This window comes from Nyctereutes procyonoides, unplaced genomic scaffold, assembly GCF_905146905.1.
Source record: "Nyctereutes procyonoides isolate TBG_1078 unplaced genomic scaffold, NYPRO_anot_genome, whole genome shotgun sequence".
Lineage (NCBI taxonomy): Eukaryota > Metazoa > Chordata > Mammalia > Carnivora > Canidae > Nyctereutes > Nyctereutes procyonoides.
Window position 1 is genome coordinate 11,996,149 of NW_026575049.1, and position 15,305 is coordinate 12,011,453.

General features: G+C 39.9%; 1 pseudogene; it reads left to right on the plus strand.

The window, feature by feature from the left end:
* Positions 1-12,294: 12,294 nt before the first annotated feature.
* LOC129511613 (heterogeneous nuclear ribonucleoprotein A1-like) lies at positions 12,295-13,977 on the plus strand (annotated as a pseudogene).
* Positions 13,978-15,305: the final 1,328 nt, after the last annotated feature.

The following is a 15,305-nucleotide window of genomic DNA, read 5'->3' on the forward strand; positions in this document are numbered from 1 at the left end:
CCATCCCATGAAATAGGTACTATTATAATTATTTTCATTTTATAGGTGAGAAAACTATGGTGACGAGAGGTTAAACTGCTTGTCTAGGGTCACATAGCCCATGTGATGGAGCCCAGATTCAAACTCAGGTAATTTGATGACACTATGCTTCATTGTTCTGATAAATAAATGCTAAATATTAGCAAAATGTGATGCTACCTCTGTGATTCTTTCAGGCAGCCTAAAGCACTGGACATTCAAGGAGAAATTCCTAACTTAAAGAATTAAACTCAGAAGCCTTTTAATGGTGCCAAATGTTGGGGCTAAGCAGCTATAGTAGTGTCATCCATAATTATTTGCCACTGTGCTCGGAAAGGTAAAGCTTGACAAAAAAAGTTTCCACCAAGAGCAGCAATGAGTTCATTATGTAAGAGATTAGAATTGTGAACTGCTTAAATCCCCATTCAAGGACGCTAACACTTCTCCCTCCTCCCCAGTTTCTTCCTTCTTAAGATGGCATCTGGTTGCAAAGGACTTTTAACACCTTAATGGTATTGAGTCCACAGGCGTATGTTCTATATGTGGCCCTCTATGTTTTAAAATGTGCCAGGATTTGTTTTAATCAGATATGGTAAGACATGCAAACATGGAAATGATTGTCATTAAGGAAGAAGTTTATATTTACAGATTCCCTAGAAATAAGAGGCATGGCATGACATACCGTACGGGGCCAAACTGGGTAGCACTAGGATCAGTCAAGAATCAGAGGGAGCAAGAGGAAAACATGGATGAGAGCTTTTATTGTTTTTGTGGGAAGCAATGGGCCAGGCAGAATAAACAAACTAGACAAGCCTAGGGTGGCTAATTTGAATAATTTTTGTGGGTTCTCAGACATAGGAACTGCCCCTACTTGTCTGATACCTGGGTTAGCTGGGATAGCTGGGAGCTATCTAACCTTGAGAGGGATAATCTCTCTTCATTAAGGCCCCAAGATATCATAGCATAGGAAAAAATAAAAAATATTATCAATGTACCCTAGCTAAAGTGTGTCATCCCATTTGTCTCAGACATTGTCCTTGGTCTTACTAACTCTACTCCTAAAATGTCTGTAACTCATGACGCCTTGGCCTGATCCAAGCAAGGAAGTTACTTCAGGGTGAGTCAGCTTTCTCCCTGACTAGGCCTCTCTGTTCTCCTTTGTACTGATGATTCTTATAAGCTTTTAATTGCAACTCCTGTGCAACCCTAAGCTTACGTAGGTGGTCAGCAAACAGGTTGAGAACAACGGCAAAAAGAGGGCAACCTGTGCCCTTGTGAGATCACTGAAGAGGCTACCTTGAGGTATGCCTTCATGCCAATAGCACTCAGCTGCTCAGTAGAGCCAAAATGACAGCATGGTGTGGTTAGGCAGAGAGAGAGAGATTGCACTACTGAAATTCCACTACTGAAATTTCATGAGCTCCTCTATGACATGGAAGATACCCAGAAGTTTACTAGAGCCCTCTTTGAATATAAGAAAGAGGATGTCATCTGAGGTGAAGAAATATAAAGTGGCTTTTTTGCTCATCTGAGATGCAATGTATACATTGTTGGTTCCAATATACAGGGTGTATTTGACAATAATAATATTGAGAATAATAACAAAATAGACAAACTTCTAGGTAGACTAATCAAAACAAAAAGTGACCTAAAGCAATATTAGGAATTATAAATGCAATCATTTAAAAAAATAATTAAACATCATAAGTAATTGTACATCAATGAGTTTGAAAATTTCAATGAAATAGGCAATTTTCTATGAAAAAAAAACCAAAACAAATTATCCTTTAAATATGTCAGAAATGTCCCTACTTTAGGATTAACCTTGGTTTCTTCTGCTTGGAATGTTCCTTACCCAGTTAGCTGCATCGTTAGGTCCATTCCCTTCCTACAGGCCTTTCCTCAGATTTACATTTTTGTGAAGACTGTCTTGGATGTTCAGTTTAAAGTCCAACCCTTCACAGAGATTTCACATCCCTCTTCTCTTTTTATTCTTTTGTTTAATAGCAAGCACTACCTAATATACTGTATATTTTACTTATCAATCTTGGTTGTTGACTGCTTAAATGTAATCTATGAGGGCAAGGATTTTTTAAAATTTCTTATGTTCACTACTGTCCTTCTATAGCCTAAGTGCCTGGCAGATGGGAAGCATCCACGAATATTTGTTATATAAATGATATAATTAACTAAAAAGTCCCCAAATTGCCAGATGGAATTCAATACATAGATTGATAGTGACCAAATAGATTGAGACAAGGGAGGCAAGAATAATTCAACATTATAAAAATCTTCAAATTAAATGCCATATGCTCTTCTCAATAAAGCAGGGGAAAAAAAACCCTAAAAAATATACATAGAAAGCAACTTCTCCTACCTAATCAAGTGACTCTATCAAAAACTAACAACAAACATCAGTCTAAACGGTAAAATTTTAGAAGCACTTCAAGTAGAATAAGAGATAAGACAAGGATGCCCATAATCATCCTACTATTCAATATTGAACTTAAGTTCCTAACCAAAGAATTAATACAAGATAAAAAAGGTATACGAATTGGAAAGGAAAAAGCCAAATGTTTATATGTAGAATATATGATTATCTTCCTACAAAATTCAAAAGAACCCTCAGATAACTTGTAAAAGTAAGAGAATTCAGAAGACTATCCAATCTAAGATTGATAGACAATAAAAAATACCATACCTAAATACTAACAATAAATATTAGAAAATAAATTAAAACTTTTTAATTGGGCAAGACACTTATGGAAAATATTATATAATGCTGTTAAAGAACATAAAAAATATAATACAAGAACAAAAATATAACTGGGATATGTATACCAGATGATGCTGACCTTTGGAAAGGGAAGATAATGGACCTGGCAGAGAAAATGTAGAGATTTTAATGCTTTACTTAAAAAAAGAAAAAATAGGGGCACCTGGGTGGCTCAGCGGTTGAGCGTCTGTCTGTCTCCGGCTCAGGTCATGATCCCGGGGTCCTGGGATGGAGCCCTGCATCGGGCTCCCTGCCCAGTGGGGAGTCTGCTACTCCTCTGCTCCCTGCTTGTGCTCTCTTTCTCTCTCAAATAAGTAAATAAAAGTTTTAAAAAATAATAAACTGAAGGGAATAAAATTTAATATTTGTTCATTTTGGTGGTGAATATTTATCATATATGTTTATTACATTTTCTATGTTTTGGGCCTCCCAAATATAAATAAATGCAGAGAGGGTTCTCAGTAATCTGGAAAAAGGATTTTATTTTTTAAAAAAATCAACAAAGATGCTTTCATTGGCTTCTGGATCAATTACCACCTAGTGTGCATGACCATTTATAAATATTTTTAGAAATATTATAATATCTTTAAAATATCCTATCCTGGGCCTTTTAGACATGATCTGCTTCCTGGGCTTTGAAAACATTTGAGGCCAGATAGTATAAACTACTGCAGTGGTTCCTGGGCTTTATTCTAGTAGATTTGAAAAGTCTATTCTCAGGTGGGTTTTTTTTTGCAGAATCTGTACCCTGGTTTTGAAGCTACAAGTAGAGTATGAATATTCAGTGGCCAAGCAGGACTTGGCATGCTTGGACATGTAAGAAGATCTTCCAAAGCTTGCATTTTCTGCCTTCTGCTGACCTGTTTGAAAAGAGAGCTATACCCAAATATTAAAGAAAGCTTTTTACTGGAAAAGACAAAATTCTATGGCATAGTGAAGCAGGCTCATGTGTTCTCAGAATTTTGCATTCTTTCTCCATTCTGAATTACAGGAAATTCTAGTGTGTGGAGAGGTTTTATTTTATCTAATTGTTCCAGAGTTTACACACTGTTCAGAATATAATTTATAAGTTAATTTATATGTTAATGACAACCATCCAAAGGGCAAATTTGATATACAAATTATTAAATCATTCCGTCTGCATATTCTCTCCTTTTGGACAATTACTTTTTCCAAATAATACCAACCAATCAGACAACTATAATTACTTTGTGCTCTGCTAATACAAGTCTGGTAGAGAGCTAGCAGTTAAAGAAATTCTTATCTGTAGCTACAAAAAAGACTGGTTCTTGGAATGCCTTGTAGACATACGTTCCATTTAAATAATGAAAAAATGCTGGGTTTCTTCATCAGAGCAGTATAAACATTTTTAACTAAAATGCAGACATTTTGGGTTATTTTTAATTCACTGATCTACTTTGTAACAATTCTCAGCATGAAACTGCTTCTGTGCATGTAGAAGTCAGAACAAACTCAGATGTGACCACACACAAAAACACATTCCAAACAAGCATCAAAGTGAGGAGGGAAATAAACTCAGAGTGTTTCTCCCTAACCCTTTACTAAAGGGTTTAGCCCTGACACAGAGCCACTGTTTGGCACAACTATGGGACTAACGGCTGATCTGAATTTGGTGTCCTTTCTTCTCCTCCCTTGTAGTCCAGATTCCCAAGCAGCCAGCATGCCCTTCAGAGTGTGCCCTCTGGACCTAGGCAATGTCCAGCGCCTCAAAATGATCTTCCTATCACCTCTCCCACATCAAAATCCTATTTCTGCAGCGCTATGCTCTGAGGCAACAGCTCCAGGATAAAGCAATTCCTGACTAAATTGTTAGTGATGAGACTCTACATGGGTCTGCCTTCAGAGGGCTACTCTCTAATAGCTGTCTAGACGTCCTTTGCCTGCTCTTCTACCTCTCCCGGTAATCAGGTCACTTCAGGGACCCACAAGGCTACAGGATTATGAAGCAAATTCAGGGCCAGGCTAAGAGCTGAGAGCCAGCTTTATCAAAGCTTTTGTCATGGTTACTCTAACTAATATGCCCCAAATAATGCAGATTGGGTACATATTGCTATGAGAGTTACAAAGGGCCAGCCAAGCCATGTATGTCTAAGGCCACCAATTTCTTTGGTGTTCCTCATCTTAGATGGTACAAGATGGGAAGTGTGAGGATAGCATTATTCACTTTCCAGATCCAAAAGCTGTCTTCCCAGAACAAAACAAAAAGTACCCAAGAACAAGCCATGCTGACTTTGTCTTCCTGAGTATTTTAGAGGACATGGCAGTAAAAAGATCACAGATAAATTATAATGTTGAAAAATACTTTCTGTGGCTCAGAGCCCTGAGAGCACTCTGAATGTCATAATAATTCTATAAAGTCTGTCAGACATTCAGAGGGGATTATCCTGGGATTTGAGGGAGGGAGACACAGCACAGTTACTGAGAGCTGCAAGAAGTCACTCTTTTTGCAAATAACATTAGACAATTCCAAAATTTGTAAGCATATAACAGTCAGAAAGAGTACCGTAAATATTTTTTAGAGTGGACATTGGAAGATGAGATGGTTCTTAAAATTTAAAACATAAGGAAGAGTCATCTCCTTAGAATTCAGAATAGGACCTGGGTAAAGTCTATTTGTGTGTTAGATTTTTGGTGGTGGTGTTAGTTGTGTGTATGGTTTTTTGCCTTATTAAAATTTTTTTAAATTTTTGTTTCAGTTAAAGACTGTAGAGTCTATCTTTGAGAATTAAATCCAAAGTAAATCCTGTAGGAGGATTATTTGGTAAATATACAGACGTTCAGAATGAGGATTTTTTCTTTTCTTTTTTTTTTCTTTTTTTTTTTTTTTGTCGTGAGAAGTAATTATGTACAGGAAAGAGGATTGACCAGTAAAAGGACATGGTTTTGACCTTAGTATTAAAACTACTTGTGGGGGGGAGGGGCAAGATGGCGGAAGAGCAGGGTCCCCAAATCACCTGTCCCCACCAAATTACCTAGATAACCTTCAAATCATCCTGAAAATCTACGAATTCAGCCTGAGATGTAAAGAGAGACCAGCTGGAATGCTACAGTGAGAAGAGTTCGCGCTTCTATCAAGGTAGGAAGACGGGGAAAAGAAATAAAGGAACAAAAGGCCTCCGAGGGGGAGGGGCCCCGCGAGGAGCCGGGCTGAGGCCGGGGCGAGTGTCCCCAGGACGGGAGAGCCCCGTCCCGGAGGAGCAGGAGCTGCACCAACCTTCCCGGACGGGCGGAAAGGGGCTCGCAGGGAGTTGGAGCAGGACCCAGGAGGGCGGGGATGCCCTCGGGCTCCCGGGGACACTAACAGACACCTGCGCCCCGGGAGAGCGCCCCGAGCTCCCTAAGGGCTGCAGCGCGCACGGAGGGACCGACCGGAGCAGCTCGGAGGGGCTCGGGCGGCGGCTCCGCGGAGGGGGCTGCGGGGCGGGAGCGCGAATCCAACAGCGCAGGCCCCGGAGCACAGGGCGCCGGGACACAGCCCAGATCCGGCCTCCCCCGGGACAGGCAGAGGCCGGGAGGGCCCAGGACAGCGAGGACGCTCCTGCCCCGAGCTGAGCAGATCAGCGGCCCCGCCCCGGAGCCTCCAGGCCCTGCGGACGGAGAGCAGAGAGCCCCGAGCCCCGTAGTTCCTGCGGAGGCTGAATCCAGGCTTCCAGAGTTGCCATAGCAACTGCTGCTGTTCCTCCTGGGGCCCCACGGGGTAAACAACCCCCGCTGAGCCCGGCAGCAGGCAGGGGCAGAGCAGCTCCCCCAAGTGCTAACACCTGAGAATCAGCACAGCAGGCCCCTCCCCCAGAAGACCAGCTGGACGGACCAGTGATACTCCCCCGTGTTCCAATACAACTTGTTTTTGGCCACTCTGCACTGAGCAAAATGACTAGAAGGAAAACCTCACTTCAAAAGAAAGAATCAGAAACAGCCCTCTCTCCCACAGAGTTACAAAATCTGGATTACACTTCAATGTCAGAAAGCCAATTCAGAAGCACTATTCTACAGCTACTGGTGGCTCTAGAAAAAAGCATTAAGGCCTCACGAGACTTCATGACTGCAGAATTTAGATCCAATCAGGCAGAAATTAAAAATCAATTGAATGAGATGCAATCCAAACTAGAAGTCCTAACGACGAGGGTTAACGAGGTGGAAGAACGAGTGAGTGACATAGAAGACAAGTTAATGGCAAAGAGGGAAACTGAGGAAAAAAGAGATAAACAATTAAAGAACCATGAAGACAGATTAAGGGAAATGAACGACACTCTAAGGAAGAAAAACCTACGTTTAATTGGGGTTCCCGAGGGCGCCGAAAGGGACAGAGGGCCAGAATATGTATTTGAACAAATCCTAGCTGAAAACTTTCCCAATCTGGGAAGGGAAACAGGCATTCAGATCCAGGAAATAGAGAGATCCCCCCCTAAAATCAATAAAAACCGTTCAACACCTCGACATCTAATAGTGAAGCTTGCAAATTCCAAAGATAAAGAGAAGATCCTTAAAGCAGCAAGAGACAAGAAGTCCCTGACTTTCATTGGGAGGAATATTAGGGTAACAGCAGACCTCTCCACAGAGACCTGGCAGGCCAGAAAGGGCTGGCAGGATATATTCAGGGTCCTAAATGAGAAGAACATGCAACCAAGAATACTTTATCCAGCAAGGCTCTCATTCAAAATGGAAGGAGAGATAAAGAGCTTCCAAGACAGGCAGGAACTGAAAGAATATGTGACCTCCAAACCAGCTCTGCAAGAAATTTTAAGGGGGACTCTTAAAACTCCCCTTTAAGAAGAAGTTCAAGTAACTCTGAACGTGAATGGGCTTAATGACCCCATCAAAAGGCGCAGAGTTTCAGACTGGATAAAAAAACAGGACCCATCTATTTGCTGTCTACAAGAGACTCATTTTAGACAGAAGGACACCTACAACCTGAAAATAAAAGGTTGGAGAACCATTTACCATTCAAATGGTTCTCAAAATATACCCTAAAAACTACAGAACACTTCTGAAAGAAATTGAGGAAGACACAAAGAGATGGAAAAATATTCCATGCTCATGGATTGGCAGAATTAATATTGTGAAAATGTCAATGTTACCCAGGGCAATTGACACGTTTAATGCAATCCCTATCAAAATACCATGGACTTTCTTCAGAGACTTAGAACAAATTATTTTAAGATTTGTGTGGAATCAGAAAAGACCCCAAACAGCCAGGGGAATTTTAAAAAAAGAAAACCATATCTGGGGGCATCACAATGCCAGATTTCAGGTTGTACTACAAAGCTGTGTTCATCAAGACAGTGTGGTACTGGCACAAAAACAGACATATAGATCAATGGAACAGAACAGAGAACCCAGAAGTGGACCCTGAACTTTATGCTCAACTAATATACAATAAAGGAGGAAAGACGATCCACTAGAAGAAAGACAGTCTCTTCAATAAATGGTGCTGGGAAAATTGGACATCCACATGCAGAAGAATGAAACTGGACCACTCTCATGCACCATACACAAAGATAAACTCAAAATGGATGAAAGATCTAAATGTGAGACAAGATTCCATCAAAATCCCAGAGAAGAACTCAGGCAACACCCTTTTTGAACTTGGCCACAGTAACCGGAGAAGGACAAACAGTGTATGTTCTCATTCATTTGGGGAATATGAATAATAGTGAAAGGGAATATAAGGGAAGGGAGAAGAAATGTGTGAGAAATATCAGAAAGGGAGACAGAACATAAAGACTTCTAACTCTGGGAAATGAACTAGGGGTGGTGGAGGGGGAGGAGGGTGGGGGGTGGGGGTGAATGGGTGACGGGCACTGAGGGGTACACTTGACGGGATGAGCACTGGGTGTTATTCTGTATGTTGGTAAATTGAACACCAATAAAAATTAATTTATAAAAAAAAATAAAGAAAAAAAAATAAAACTACTTGTGGAACATTATAGTTTCTTTCTGTAGTGTGTGTGTGTGTGTGTGTGTGTGAGAGAGAGAGAGAGAGAGAGAGATAAAAATCAATGTGCTGTAAATGAATGGGAATTTTAAAGAGTTTAAGGGACTTTATTTTCTCCATTAGAAAGTCATGGTCACCCAATTTCCACTGCAAACTTACATTCTGAGATATGAGTAAATAAATATCTAGAAGAAATTATAATTAGGGAGCAATAGTCTATGTTTTCAATTGCTCCTTTTGAGAAAAGAGGGTATAAGATATTTGGATGAGAGATTTAACTTATCTCAGGGAAATTTTCAAATAGGTATAGTATTGATCTATATGCATGGCCCCTTGAATTTTTTATCTTAATAGCATTCTTACATTGTGAAGAAAACTAAGACTAACAAGCTTTAAAAAAAAAAAAGGAATTTATTGCCTCACATAACTGACATTTACATTTGGCTTTAGACATAACCAGATCAAGGGGCTTAAAAACTCTTCTTGGGATGTAATCTCTTCATCCATCTGGTTTTCCAACTCATGGCTCTGTTTTTTCTTTGTTGGTTTTGCTCTCAGGCAGATTCTCCCCTTGTGATACCAAGATGGCTAAATTTGACTTCTCTATCAGTACAACAATCCTAAAATTTTCAATAGAATGTCCCTAATTCTAATTTTCAATAGAATGTTCCTATAAAGCTCCAGTATTGAGTCTCATTAAACCACTGTGGGATTATTAAATTCAACACCATATCCATTATGGAGTTATGATAGTATATAGTACACTTTGAGTAGATTTTTCATTTAACTAAAAAGCTGAGTGTGAGTTCTTGTTATGTGGTAGCACACAGCTAGTTAATTGTCCATTGATTCTTGGGGTTCAGCCATTGTACTTAATAAGGCAACAACACTCAGAATCTTGGAAGGACAAACTTGAATAAGAATGTGCTGACTTTACTTTGAGGCCTTACGTAGCTTCCTCTAAGAAAGTTCTAGTTCAACTTTCAGCAGAACCACAAACAGAAGCACACACATCTTTGCTCAAAGGGTTTTTTCTGCCTAGTATCTAAGATAAGTGATAGTCTAGTAATCTGGAGAGTTACAGAGGTACAGTATTGAAAAATATATATTCTCTGTTCTAGACTAATGTTAGTGCCAGGAAAAGCATGGAGGAATAAACAAACTAGGAAATAATTGTGGATAAAACCTGATTCCCCAGGGTCCTCCTAAATATCTAATGTTTACTTACTTATTGATAGAGTGAAAAAAATATGATTAAGAGTTGGAAAAATAGGGATCCCTGGGTGGCGCAGTGGTTTGGCGCCTGCCTTTGGCCCAGGGCACGATCCTGGAGACCCAGGATCGAATCCCACGTCAGGCTCCCGGTGCATGGAGCCTGCTTCTCCCTCTGCCTGTGTCTCTGCCTCTCTCTCATTCTGTGTGACTATCATAAAAAAAAAAAAAAAAGAGTTGGAAAAATATTTTATATATAACAACGGCTCCCCACAGATGTCCACGGCAATATTTTGCAGGGGTGATTAAATTAAAGATCCTGAAATGAAGAGATTATCCTAGATTATACAGGTAGGCCCAATATCATCACAAGGGTACTTATAAGAGGGTTGAGTAAGACAAAGAGATATGACAGCAGAAACAGAGGCTGGAGTAATGCAGGGTCATGAGCCAAGGAATGTGGATAGTTTTTAAAAATTGGAAAGGCAAGAAAACAAATTCTCCCTGACAGCTTCTAGTATAGCTTCACCAACCCACTTTAGACTTCTGACCTACTGAAATATAAGATAATAAATGTGTGGTATTATAAGACACCGAGTTTGTGGTAATCTCTTATAGCAGGAATAGGAAACTAACACATGACAGAGGCAAATAATGCAAATGGAAAAAGAAAGGTAAATAGAAACCTTAGGATGGGGGCATTTGGCTGGCTCAGTCAGAAGAGCCGTAACTCTTAATCTCAGGGTAGTGAATTCAAGCCCCATGTTGGGTATAGAGATTACTTAGGGAAATACAATTTAAAAATAAATAAATAAGAAACCCTAGGATAAACAGAACAAAATAAAAATACATGGAAGACAAGGTCTAACTATGAAACAAATTAAAGTGCAGTGACTGCTTAATAAAGATCAAAGGGAGTTAACAAAAGTGTAACAGAGTATACATTTTCACTCAAAAAGGCCAGAGGTTATTACTCTGAATTTGCAATGAAGGAAATAGAATTTTGGCACAATAAATTGGCCTGGCACTAAATAAAATTTACTACCATAATAATACAATAATATGAAGATTATGTATAGCTCTTCAACTTTTAGAGTTAACTTACAATAAAATACTGAAGACTTCGTTGTGTTTGTAAGACAAAAGGCAAATTTCAACATCTCTGACAATGAAAATTTGCAGTTTCATTGACAGAGTGTAGGTTACAGAAAGAATGAAAAATGAAAAAAATAGATGTGTTCATACCATCATGTTAACATAATGGAGAGTTAAGAGATTGTTGAAAGTCAATAGGACAAAAAATAGAGATCTATGAATGTCGATTACAGCTATAAAGATGCACAGTAGAAGAACTAAAAATAACATAATTATTAAACATATGAAGGAGGACAGAAGATGAGAATAATGTAACTGAAATAAATTTCCATTTTTCTTTTCAAGTTATGACTAGTTTTTATCTTATCAGTCTTAGGCCGTATCTATTATCAACAAATACCTTTTGGTTAAGCTAATGTCCAGAAGAATTCAGGTCAGAAAGAGTTAAAAGAGATTGGGCAGCCTGGGTGGCTCAGCGATTTAGTGCCGCCTTCAGCCCAGGGCCTGATCCTGGAGACCCCGGATGGAGTGAGTCTCACGTCGGGCTCCCTGCATGGAGCTTGCTTCTCCCTCTGTCTGTGTCTCTGCCTCTCTCTCTCTCTCTTTCTCTCTCTCTCTCTCTATGTCTCTCATGAATAAAATAAATAAAATCTTAAAAAAAAAGAGGTTAGCTGGGATAACAGGATGAAAAGTGAGATCAGAAGAAGCAGAACTTCACTGGTAAATTCTATCATGCATCTAAGGGGGAAAAATGGTAATCTCACACAAACATAGAAATTAAACTTATTTAATAATAATAATTTAACTTATTATTATACTTTGCTACTCTTTTTTTGAGGCCACATTATCCTGATACCAAAATCAGACATTATAAGGATAAAGAAGTATGAAAATTTGAAATTAAATATAAAATTAAATCATATGGCAAGCAACAAACAAAAAAGTAAATAAATCAGGACAATGAGATTTGTTCTAGGATTGCAAGGTTGGTTTAATATTCAAAAGTCTGTAATTTGCCAAACTAAAGTATAAAAAGCATATGATCACCATAATAGATGCTGAATAAGCATCTGACAAAATTCAAGAGCTGTTGTGATTAAAAAAATCATTGGTGATATCTATGGAAAACTTAAACTAATATCATACTTACTAATGAATGACTGAACATTTTTTCCCTGTCATTCTGTCATTAGAACAAAGAGAGGGCTCTTTTGTGGTTACTGCAATGCAAGGAACCATGAGCCTCAAAGTCGTCACCCATGAAACCCTGTAGGAGGCGGTGCAGGAAGTTCTGGTAGGGGCCCAGCGCCAGCCCTGGAAGTTTTTGGAGATGTGGTTGCTGCAGATCAGCTTGAAGAACTGTGACCCCCAGAAGGACAAATACTGCTCGGGCACCATCAGGCTTAAGGTCACTCCTTGCCCCAAGTTCTCCATATGTGTTTTGGGGGACCAGCAGCACTGTGATGAGGCCAAGATTGTGGATACTCCCCACATGGATATTGAGACACTGAAGAAACTCAACAGGAATAAAAAAACATTAGTCAAGAGCTGGCCTAGAAGGATGATGCCTCTTTGGCTTCAGAATCTCTGATCAAGTAGATCCTGCAAATCCTAGGAATAGGCTTGAATGAGGCTGGAAATTTTCCTTCCTTGCTGACCCACAGTGAGAACATGGTGGCCAAAGTAGATGAAGTGAAGTCCACCATCAAATTCCAGGTGAAGAAGGTGCTGTGTCTGCCCGTGGCCATGGCCACGTGAAGATGACAAATGATGAGTTTGTGTACACCACCAAAGTTGTCATTCCCATCAAAACCACTTCCATGACCACCATCAAAGTTTCCAGAACCACTTAGACCTCTTTGGCTGGATGAAATATTACTCATCCCTTGCTTAGATAGGGCTTCCTTACTTCACAGCTGTGGCCATTCACACTATGGGATTTTGAATCCCAAAGAGCCTGAGCAGCTGCGGAAGCTCTTCATCAGAGGTTTGAGCTTTGAAACAACCAATGAAAGACTGAAGAGCCATTTTGAACAATGGGGATTGCTTACGGATTGTGTGGTAATGAGGTATCCAAACACCAAGTGTTCCAAAGGCTTTGGGTTTGTCACATATGCCACTGTGGTGGGGGGGGGGGGGCAGAATGCAGCCATGAATGCAAGGCCACACAAGGGGGATGGAAGAGCTGTGGAACCAAAGAGGGCTGCCTCAAGACAAGATTCTCAAAGACCTGGTGCCCACTTAACTGTGAAAAAGATTTTCGTGGGTGGCATGAAAGAAGACACTGAAGAACATCATCCAAGAGATTATTTTGAAGAGTGTGGGAAAATTGAGGTCATTGAGATCATGACTGACCAAGGCCGTGGCAAAAAGATAGGTTTTGCTTTTGTAACATTTGATGACCATAACTCCGTAGACAAGCTCTCCGTAGATAAGCTTGTCATTCAAAATCCCATAGTGTGAATGGCCACAGCTGTGAAGTAAGGAAGCCCTATCTAAGCAAGGGATGAGTAATATTTCATCCAGCCAAAGAGGTCTAAGTGGTTCTGGAAACTTTGATGGTGGTCATGGAAGTGGTTTTGATGGGAATGACAACTTTGGTGGTGGAGGGAAGTTCAGGGGGCGAGGTGGCTTTTGGTGGCAGTTGAAGTGGTGGTGGATACGGTAGCGGTGGGGATGGCTAGAACGGATTTGGTAATGATGGGAGCAACTTTGGAGCTATAAGCTAAAGCTGTAAGATTTTGGCAATGACAACAGTCAATCCTCAAATTTTGGACCAATGAAAGGAGGCAATTCTGGAGGCAGAAGCTCTGACCCCTATGATGGCAGAGGCCAATACTTGGCTAAACCACAAAACCAAGGTGCCTGTGGTGGTTCCACCAGCAGCAGCAGCAGCTATGGCAAAGGTAAAAGGTTTTAACTACTGCCAGGAAACAGCTTAGCAGGAGAGGAGAGCCAGAGAAGTGACAGGGAAGCTACAGGTTATAACAGATTTGTGAACTCAGCCAAGCGCAGTGGTGGCAGGGCCTGGCTGCTACCAAGAAGACATGTTAGACAATACTCATGGGTAGGGACAAAAAACTTGAGGACTGTATTTGTGACTAATTGTATAACAGGTTATTTTAGTTTCTGTTCTGTGGAAAGTGTAAAGCCTTCCAACAAAGGATTTTAATGTAGATTTTTTTTTTTGCACCCATGCTGTTGATTGCTAAATGTAATAGTCTGATCATGACACTGAATAAATGTCTTTTAAAAAAAGAGAGAGAGAAATCTAAATAGAGAAATAAAATGGACCAGAAAAAATTAATACTATTAAGATGTTACATCTTCCTAAATATATATATGTAGGTTCAATACAATTCTATTCAAAATATCTTGAATAGGTCTTTGGTAGAAGCTAATATGTGGATTCTTAAGCATTTATAGAAATGCAAAGAGCTTGGAAGAGTCAAAACAATTTTGCAAATACCAATGATTCACGATTCACACTACCATTTTATAATGCGGTCATAATCAGGACACTGCGATCTAGCATAGAGATAGACATATAATAAGTCAATGACAAAAATAGCAATCATAAGTGGACCCAAACATGCCGGTTATTTTTTAAAAATAAAAGCACCATTTTTGGAAAAGCCAGTTGCAAGAAAAACTGGAAAATGTAGCAGCATTAGGTGAGATATTGAAGACACCATGTGACAACAAAGAGCATGAGAGGCAGAAAGAAGCAGCCTGTTGAGTTCTGGAGGCCCGACTGAATAGACCACTTTCCTGTTTGGATGAGGCCCAGCTCTCCTTGGAATCCCTTATGCCCTCGTAGCAGACAGAACTGGGTGATGTGTATGAAGTCACATATGCCTACAGATCTATAATTGCTGCTGTATCCAACCATTTGTGTACATAGTAAGCTAATCATAAGGTGTCTCCACCTGTAATCCAGTCCCACAGGGTTCATCTAAGCCGTCCCTTCTTGCTCATCCTGTAACTTCCCTCGCCAACACGGAGAAACCTGGCTCGTAACATCCACCATCCATTCATTTCCTTACTTGTTCAACCCTTTCGGTCATTTTTTAATTGGGTTGTTTATCTTATTATTGAATATTATTGACTTCTTTAATATTTTGGGTTTGTGTTTTATCAGGTGTATGTGTTACAAGTGTTTTCTCCCAGTTCATGACTTGCCTTTTCATTTTCTTTCAAAGATCAAGAGTTTTTCATTTTGATGGAATCCAATTTATTGATCTTTGT